Consider the following 10,738-nt stretch of genomic DNA (forward strand, 5'->3'; position numbering starts at 1 on the left):
TCTGCAAATAAAGAAATGAGGTGGTCTCTCCTACCAATTCTTATGCCTGATATTCCTGCATGTGATCTCACTGCTACAGCCAAAGGTTCTATTGCTAATGTAAATAGCAGTGGTGACAAAGGACACCCTTGTCTTGTTGATCGCTGTAGGTTGAAAGGTTTTGAAATATTGTTATTGGATAAAATTTGTGCTGCAGGATTTGTATATAATAATCTAATCCATTGAATAAATGATTCACCCAATCCATATCTTGGAAGCAATTCTAAGAGATAGTTCCATTCTATCCTGTCAAATGCTTGGCGTGCATCTAGGGATAACATTGCTGTATCTTTAGTGTTATTTTTCTCATGTAGTATATTTAAAACTCGTCTAATGTTGTGATAACCTTGTCCATTTCTCACAAAACCTTGCTGGTCATCAGATATCAATTTAGGTAAATGTTTGTCTAGTCTTCTGGCAAGAGCCTTACATAATATCTTGGTATCACATCCCATGAGACTAATTCCCCTGTAGGAAGAACATTCAGTTGGACATTTATTTGGTTTTAATAAAAGAGTTATAGTGGCTATTCTCAATGAATCTGGGAGCATGCCTTGTTCATATGATTCATTATACATGTCTAATAATGGTTGTACTAATCTACTTTTAAATTCTTTATAAAATTCCAGAGGTAGCCCATCTGGCCCAGGTGCTTTACCACTATTCATATCTCTTATAGCCTCTATAAGATCCTCTATTGTCAGTGGATTATCAAGCATTGCTGCATCTTCCTCTGATAATGTCTGGTATTGTAACCGGTCAAGAAAAGTGTCTTGAGCCTCTTCATTTCCGTTTTATTCAGATTTATATAACAGCTCATAAAACTCTCTAAAATTATCATTTATCTCTTTGGGATCTCCTGTTAAATTACCTGTTTTTGACTTAATGCTACGGATTGCCCTTTCAGCTTGTGTTTTCTTAATCCGCCAGGCCAGTAGCTTTCCTGCTTTTTCACCTTGGTCATAATATGCTTGCTTAGTCCACATTAAACTTCTAGCTACTCTTTCAGCAGTCAATTTATCATATTTAGTTCTCATAATAGTCAGATTTTGTAATTTTTTGGGATCTTTGTCTTGATAGAATTCACTCTCTATGGTTTTAATTTGTTTTTCCAATAACTGTATTTCTTGTTTGTATTGCTTATTTTTGTTACTGGTGTAGCTTATAATTTCCCCCCTTATGTATGCTTTAAAAGCTTCCCACCTAATATTAGCTGTTGTTTCATTCTTATTTAATTCAAAATACATGTCTATAGAATTTCCTATAAATTTGACAAAGTTTGGATCCTTTAACAAAAATGATTGTAATCTCCATCTTTTTGGACAATACCCAATTTTATCCAATTGAATTTCCATGGACACTGCTGCATGGTCACTAATTACAATACTGTCATACCAGCACTTTTTTACCAGAGGCTGCAACTCTTCAGATACTAGGAAATAATCAATTCTGGAATGACTTTTATAGGAACTAGAATAGCATGAATAGTCTCGTTTACTGAGGTTGTTTAATCTCCAGACATCATACAATCTAAGATCATGTATATAGTTATGGAGTATTTTTCTAGTTTTCATATGGGTGTTGTCCCGTTGAGTAGATCTGTCCAAGACTGGATCCAGGGTACAATTGAAGTCTCCTCCTACAATGTACAGGCCCTCCAGAGCAGATATGGTTAAGAATAGGTTTTCAAAAAAGGACGGGCTATCATCATTGGGTCCATATAAATTTATAAGATTTATTTTCTGTGACAGAATATTTCCCTGTACTATAATGTACCTCCCCTGAGGGTCTTTGATGACTTTTATAGATTGAAATGGTATCAATTTGTGTATAAGAATAGCCACCCCTCTCGCTTGGCTATTGAGGGAGGCATGAAACACTTGACCAGGCCATCTTTTGGCTAGTCTGCTAACATCTGTCGTGGTCATATGTGTTTCTTGTATGAAGACAATCCTTGATTTTAGATCTTTTACCCTGTTCAATACTTGTTTTAATTTAGCAATCTTCCCCAATCCCCTGACATTCCAACTGGTAATATTAGCTAACAAGCTATTTTCCTGTGTAGTTTTTTCCATATACAATTTTTATATTATTAAGTTTGTCTGGAATATTAATAATGAAAAAAAAGAAAAAGAAAAAGAAACCTTATTATTGAGATGCAAGTTTACACACACATTCAAGCACACATCCACACACACACACACACAACATTAAACCTAATGAACAACCCCTTACTGAACACTGGCATTTCCTTTCTGAAATACCTATCCCTCCCCTTAAATCAAGGTGGGTTTGAAGGATGCTGATCCACAGTCTGAGGAGCAACTGATCCACGTGAACACAACAAATAACACTCCAACATCCATCAACTGTGGAAATAACTTGGGCTGTTGTAACCCTTATAAAATAATATCGCTTTTTTTATAATTACCGTTCAACATATAAAAGTTCAAATAAGGTAAAGTGTAATAAGTCCATAAACAACACAAAATGACCATATTCTGAATGTTACCTGCTTCGATATGCTTATTAGCCTAGACCACAGTTCTCTAAAGTAGTCTATTTTGTGGTTATCACAGGCAGCATCAGGGATGTGTCCATCACAATCCGTCTCACTCACTTGTCTCTTCTGTAGCCGGTGCTTATCGCGGGAGAGTTTTGTAAAACTCTTCAGCTTCCCGTGGAGTCGTGAAAATGTAGATCTTCTTGTCATATAGGATCCTAATCCTGCAGGGGTTGTGTAAGAATCCACGGAAAGCGTTCATGTCGACAAACAGCTTGATGACCGGGTGAAACTCACGTCGCGTGCGTAGCGTCTCTGCAGAGAGATCCTGTGCGAATGTGATCCTGACACCATCATGCTTGACTTCTGATTTTCTTGCCTCCCGGTACACAAATTCCTTCTCTTGGAAATTGAGAAATCGAATCAGCACTGCTCTATTTTGGTTCGGTCTTTTGTTGGCCAATATGCGATGAACTCGCTCCAGTGTAAAAGTCTTTTCTGGTGGTAATCCGAGACATTTTGGCAGCATATCATTAACAAAGTTGAGGAGAGTTTGCTCTCCCTCTGCTCCCTCTTTTAGACCAAATATGCGCAGGTTCTTTCTCCTTCCCCTGTTCTCCAGGTCGTCAACTTTGGCCTCAAGAAAAGTGATTCGTTTGGTAGCCAATTCCAGGGTTGTCTCCACTTTCTCCATCGATCTCTCTGTCTGGTCAATGCGAGTTTCAGCTTCCTCAACACGGGCTGAATTAGTCAAAACGTCTTGTTTTATTTCCGTCACTTTACCTTCAAGTGCAGTCAAAGCATCCGTCATTCCGGTCAATTTTGTGTTGATTGTATCAAGCTTTGTCCCAAAGTCAGACCGTAATGCTTTTAGCTCATTCAAAACTTCCGTTATGTTCTCCATGTTAGCATCTGTGTTGCTTAGCGGACTCGACGGAGTTGTTGGCTTTATCGGCTTGGTTGCTTTACTTCCACGGGTAAAGATATCACACTGTCTCGCCGAAGACTTCGACATAACGCACTATACCTTAATAAAGATGTGTTGAACGTTTAAAAGGGTATTTTTTAAAGTAAAATAAACCCACAGTTCGGAACTTCTCCGCTAAGCTGCCATCTTGGTCACGTGACCTCCGAACCCCCATCGGCATACAGATTAACAAGGCTTTCCACATTACCAAACTTTATCCCATGAATACCTGGGTGACCCCTCATACCTATTGCAAGTGGTTCCAAAGTTATATCAAAGAGGAGAGGAGAAAGTGGGTCGCCCTGCCTGACACCCCGCTGCAGCTCAAAAGGTTGGGATCTGTCAGAATTGGTGAGAATAGAGGATACTGGTTTAAGATAAATTATTTTCACCCATTCAATGAAATTTTCCCCAAATCCAAATTGTTTCAATGTCTTCAGCATGAAAGGCCATTCAATCTGATCGAATGCCTTCTGGGCGTCAAGAGATAAAATAGCAGCCTGTGTATTTTTCCCGTGAGTATATTGTATTTAAAAGCAGACGGACATTACTAAAAGAAAACCGGCCTGGGATAAATCCAGTCTGATTAGGGTGTACAATTGTGGCAAAATGCCTACCTAATTTTGTAGCCAAGACTTTAGTTATTATTTTCATATCAGAATTTAAGAGAGCAATAGGTCTGTAACTTGCAGGATCAAGCTCTTCCCTTCCCTCCTTTAAAAGCAGGCAGATATTTGCTTCATACAATGAACTGGGGAGGGTCTTATTTCTCATAGAGTCGTTCACCATTCTCAGCATGAGTGGAGCTATTTTGTCATGAAATGTTTTATAAAATTCACATCCGAAGCCATCTGGACCGGATGTTTTTCCAGAAGGGCAGACTCGAATGGCATTCAAAAGATCAGTTTTAGAAATCGGGGCATCCATGTCATCTCTTGCTGCACTATCTAATTGGGGAACATTTAATTTGGAAAAAAAGTTACAGAAATCTGCTTCAGTAGCCGTAACTTTACTAGAGTACAGTTCCTTATAGAAGTCCCTGAAGCAATCATTTATCTCTCTTGGATTGGTTAAAATTCTGCCTGATTTGGATTTTATCCTGTGAATGGCCTGTTTAGCTCTTTCGCCTCTAAGTTGGCTAGCTAGCAGTTTCTCCGGTTTGTCTCCCAGTTCAAAATATTTCTGTTTAATTTTCAATAGAAGACTGCCAACTAGGCCTGCAACGGATCATCATTGGTCCGTGATCCGTTCGGACCATCTATTTCGGTTCGGCACACGCATGATACGCGGATTGATTTATGAAAAAAAAATAAATAAAATGTGCGCATGTTCAGTCCACACACAGCTGTAACCATTCCTGCTAGTTCCAGGGACAGAGCTACTTAACACGCTCTGGGTAAAAGTCTGCAACAGTTCCCTTTTCAATAAGCAAACTATGGCTCGTTGTGATTTATTGTCCTCAGTGTACAACATGTAGAACAGTGGGCATGGAAAATAAAAGTAGGCTAGACTTCGGTGACTACTGTAACGATAACTGCTGCCTCTAGTGCTACGTCTGTTTCCTTATACTCGCGCTGCCACACAAACCAGTCGCCTAGGTTAGCCTACCACACAGACGTAACACTCAAAAAAAGACAAAACATGTTTATTTGTCTTGTCTATTTTTTTTTGGCTGATCCGAAAAATGATCCGATCCGTGACTCTGATCCGAGGAACGATCCGAACCGTGAGTTTTTTGATCCGTTGCACCCCTACTGCCAACACGTTTATTAAGAATGGTATTATATTCGTACTTTAATTTCAGGATCTTATTGTAATCAGTGGTTGACAGGGAGGATCTATACGCCTCTTCCAATACTGGAAGCATTTTTTCAATGTCTTTAAGGCGGCCGTTAAGTTCTCTTTTCTTGGCTGCTTCAAATGAAATAATGTGGCCCCTCATAACTACCTTGAAGGTCTCCCACAGAGTAGAGTCAGAGACCTCCCCGTTATCATTTGTAACAAGAAATTCATCAATATGTGCAGCCATCTGCTCAATAAAAGACCGGTCTTCAAGAAGAAGAGGATTGAGGCGCCAGCTATATTTTGGACTAGAGAGGATATTTCTGAAATTAAGAGAAACTGGACTGTGATCAGATATTAAGATATTATGATAAGTGGAGTTAGTAACGCTGGGCAGTAGTTCAGAAGCTATCAGAAAGTAGTCTATCCTAGTGTAAGACTTATGGACATGAGAATAGAAAGAAAACTCCTTATCCGTGGGATGCTGCAATCGCCATATATCCACCATATTCCTTGTTTTAATTAAATCATTCAGAATTCCCACTGAAGTTATTGCAGGAGGTGGTCTTGTAGAGAGTCTATCTAGGACCGGATCAAGATAACAATTAAAGTCACCTCCAACGATAACATTCGGAGTAGAGGCCGGTATCGAATCAAATGCTTTACGGAAGAAGTCAGGACTATCAATATTTGGACCATAGATTTTAAGCATCGTTATCGGAAGGGAGTTTATGTGTCCAGATATCATCAAATACCTGCCATATGGGTCGGCTGTCATACAATCCAGGCGAAATGGTAAATTTTTTCGAAAAAGAATAGCTACCCCCCTGGACTTGCGGTTAAAAGGTGCTTGATAAACCTGGGAAATCCAATTTGCTCTCAGCCTGCGCTGCTCATTTACACTAATATGCGTTTCTTGAAGAAAAATTACGTCTGGCTTTAATGACTTGAGATGTGAAAAGACACGACCCCTCTTAATCACATGACCCAACCCCTTTACATTCCATGAGACCAAAGTAAATGTATCATTAATACTGCTATGTGTTATACCATCGGATAATGACATTATCTTTAGAATAAAAGCAATCTGGTACCCTCCTCAAAGTACACAAAACATAAAATAAAACACATAAAGAACCTACCTTATAACCTGAGGTAACCACCTCAAACCAACCCATGAACCTGGGTGTGTCCCCTTCCCGCCCACAAGCACTTCCCCAAACGAAGCACAAACCCCCCTTCATGCCTGGGACCGCTACGTGCACGGCTGAAACCCGCTTTCAACCCTCTAAACTAACTATTAAAGCTGTGATAGCTAACTCGGCCCAGCTCCCCTGCCAAACATACCTGACCGAAGTCAGAAAAAATCAAATTGACAGCCTCTCCAAATGTTGAACAGTTATCCATATGAGAAAAGTAACATCAGAATAGTGCTCTTTAGCCCTCTGTGTACACATACACTAAGGGACCACAACAGTCTTAAGATCCGTTCTTTAACTCAGTGTTAATAAAAGTCATTGCCTCACTTGGTGTGCTGAATACCTTCAACCGATCCTTGTATTTTATCCGGAGCCTCGCTGGGAAAAGTAGGCTGTGTTCCACCCTCTGCTCCCGCAGCATCCTCAGGACGTCGGTGTATTCACGCCGCTGCCGCATCACCTCTGATGTGTAGTCTGGGAAGATGAGCACCTTGTTGCCTTTGTAGTCCAGTTGACGTTCCCTCCGGAGGCGAAGTATGAGCTCCTTTTCCCGATAAAAGTGGACCCTGGCGATGATGGCTCGAGGCTTGGCTCCTGCTGCGGGCAGCGGTCGCGGGGTCCGGTGTGCCCGGTCGATAATCACCGGTGACTGAAACTTGTCTTCGCTGAGAAGCTTTGGGATCAATGCCTCGACAAATTCAGTTGGTTTACCCTCTTCTACCTGCTCAGGTATGCCGATAATCTTAATATTATTGCGACGCGACCGGCCTTCAAGGTCGTCCATTTTTAGCTTGAGTGCGTTGTTTTCGTCTTTCAGGCTAGAGACCGTCTTCTCCAGGCAGCTCATGCGGGTCTCATGGTCCAGCACTTGCTCTTCCATCGACTCTATCTTTTCCAGTAGTTCCCTCTGAGAGCTTTGCACCACCTGGAGTGACTGCTCCAGTTTGTCAAATCTGCCGTTGATGTGTTCAAGCAGTTTATCGGAGACTTTCTCCCAAGTTGACGGCAGGTGCTCCGCGTCGCTGTCGCTGGAGACGTGACCTGGCAGGCTATCGTTTGCGCTGTTAGCGTTAGCATTAGCAGAGGCTGAGGATGGTCGCGACGACTCGACGTTTTTGAGCTGTTTCTTCGGCATGTCGTTGCATAAACTAAACAAATCAAGCCTCTGGTATGAAAGGGTATTCCCGAGGCCGGTAGAATTAAGTGTGAGACTGTCAAAGTAACAATTTTGAATAATGGCAGGAGGAGCCCCCGAAAGCACGTCTACTCCATGCACTGCTCACTAGCGCCCCCCATCTGGATCGTATTATTAACATGCTTTTACACTCTCAAAGGTGGAGGCTGGCCAAAATTTATGAATACATAATTTCAATTAACATGCCCTCTTTAACTATTATAAAACAGCACTGGGAGGAGGAGCTTGGCTTTGACATCTCGGATGACATCTGGGATGCAGCCTTGTATCGTGTACACTCTTCGTCCATATGTGCACGTTACAGTCTTATCCAGTTCAAGGTATTGCACCGCTTACATTATTGTAAGACTGCCCTGACAAAAATTGTGACAGATGCAAAATACTTCCTGCTACTTTATATCATATGTTCTGGGGCTGCCCTGAACTAGGTCGATTCTGGTCATCTTTCTTTGATTTATTTTCTAAAATATTTTTAAAAAACTGTTACTCCCTGTCCCCTTATGGCCATTTTTGGGGTAACCTCGGAAACATATCCTTGACCTCCTGTCAGCGCAAGGCTCCTCCTTAGTAGCGTGGCGTTGATTTTGCTGAATTGGAAAAATTCTGCCCCACCCACCCACACACATCTCATGAAGAGTATCATGTGTAATCTCAAATTAGAAAAGATGAGGTATACTGTCAATGGTGCTCTTCAGAATTTCCATTGGACGTGGGATGGCTTTGTTGAATTTGTGAAGCGGTTAGATGGGCTTCAGTTACAGTGATAGGATTTCAGCGGACCCACTGTAGCTATGCCCTAGCTGAGTGATTGAATGCACAACTGGACCGCCCACCCCCAGTCCTTCCCCCCCTGTCTTTGTTGTCCCTTCCTGATCTTGGCATTGTTTTTACTTTGATATTTGCAGATTTATCTTATTTTTTTTTTTGAAGTGTTGAAGTGAATCCCTTGTGCCCTGACATTCGCTGTTGAAATGCATCCAAGGAAAACTCAATAAAAAGAATTTTGAAAGAAAGATTTATTATTATTATTATCATTATCATTATCCTTATCCTTATCATTATAATCATTATTATCATTATTTTCATTATTATTATAACAATATACTATCTATTGATCTCATTAATGCTGATCAGTCTTTCTTTTTCTGGTGTGGCAGCAATATGTTTCCATAGCAACAGAAAAATAAACTAGAAAAAGTAAAGAGAACATACAAAGACTGCAACTTCTCCCCCTCCCCCTCCTCCTCCTCCTCCTCCTCCTCCTCATTGTCTCTCAGCCTCTTTGAGCGAGCTGTTGTTGCTGCTGGTCTCCAACCTCCTCTACACACCTCCTCCTCCTTGTCTTTGACAATGGAGATGGAACAGTGTCTAGTCTTTTTCTCTGTCCTCCTTCATTTGGTCCTCTCCTCCTCCTCAGGCAAGTTCTCCTCTTCCACGTACACCGCCTTCTCTTCTTCATCCTCCTACACTTGTTTCTCTTGCTCCTCCTCCTCGGTGTTGCTTGGCGTCTTTGCTGTCTCTCCTCCTGAAGGTCCTCCTCCTTCTCCTCACTGGACTCCTGCTCCCCAAGGCCGTCATCTGGCTCCTGTTCATTAAAAAAATTAAACTTACCTTCAAAGTTAAACTCCTGCTTCTCCTCTTCCTCCTCCACCAGTCTTGTCACTACGATCTGATTGAAGGCAATAGGAGCAGACAGATGTTCCAGGCTGCCGTAAACCTGCAGGTTCAAACGAAAAGCATCAAAATGATCATTTTCTTCTGTGTATTTGATAGTGAGAAATTGATTTACAGTGTCAAACAGCAGCTGGATTTAAAAAGTGTACCTCAGTGAAGTGGTGGGCCACCGACCAGAGGTACGGCAGCTTCACAGTTGGTTCCTGGTCACCCTGGTCCTCCTGGTCCCCCTGGTCCTCCTGGCACTGCTGGGCTATGCTGGCTTAAGAAACCACAGCAACAACCATCATGCATTAAGTTCAAGAAAAGGAGAAAAAACGTGTGTGTGTGTGTTGGCACACACATACACGATTCATTTAAGATTCATTTAAATCTGTTAGCATGACTTAAATATAGACCACCTTCCATGTAGTTTAGTCAAATTTAAAGTGGCTAAAATTTGAAAATAAACACGATTAACTAGCACACATTCATTTAGCCATGATCTAACATGATACATTTTTATATTAAATAAAGGTAATGGAATACAATTGTTCTAATTACTACATTTAATCTGAGGAATCATGTCAATCAGGAACCATTTCCTTTTTTTAAATGAAGTCCGCTTAAATACACTGTAGGTGGATAAAATATTGAATATGTATCATTCTTTTGTGGTTACACCATTTGACATTTTCAGGAGCATTCATTCTTACTTTTGGTAAAAATGGTGCAAATGTCATTTCAAGATTCAAGATTCACGATTTCTTTATTACGTCCCGAAGGAATTTTGTCTTGGACCATACGGGCTGCTTCAGTACATATAACACATAACATGACAAGTGCAAAAACACACGAGTGCTAACAGTGCATTGACATAAGGTGCATACATTGCATCACATTACAGAATGGGAGCCTCTCGTTAACGGCCTGAGTTTAACAGAGCAATAGATAATGGGATGAATGAAAACTAAAACTGTTCGGATATTGTTTTTAACTGTGACTCTGTAACGTCTGCCAGAGGGTAGCAGTACGTATTCTGAATTCAAGACATGAGAGGGGTCGGGGTCACTTCAAATGACATAAAAGCAACAAAAATACTAAATGTACATTTTAACAAACCTGATTCTGCTTTTATATACAGACAGAAAGAGAGGATTTAATTGAAAGTGTCAGAAAAAGGTAGCCAGAGTTAAAGTATGCATAGCCAATATATATTAATAAAAGACATAAATATGTAAAATAAAGGTGAAAAGTAAATACAATAAATAAAAGTACATCTGACTAAAATGTGACTGAATCTTTTATGTTTCCATAGTAATTTTTATGTATGCACTTCTTTAGCTATACATTCAATTAGTTCCATTCAGCCAGACTCAATCATAGTATATGAATCCCAC

Source organism: Scomber japonicus, chromosome 17, assembly GCF_027409825.1.
Source record: "Scomber japonicus isolate fScoJap1 chromosome 17, fScoJap1.pri, whole genome shotgun sequence".
Taxonomy (NCBI): Eukaryota; Metazoa; Chordata; class Actinopteri; order Scombriformes; family Scombridae; genus Scomber; species Scomber japonicus.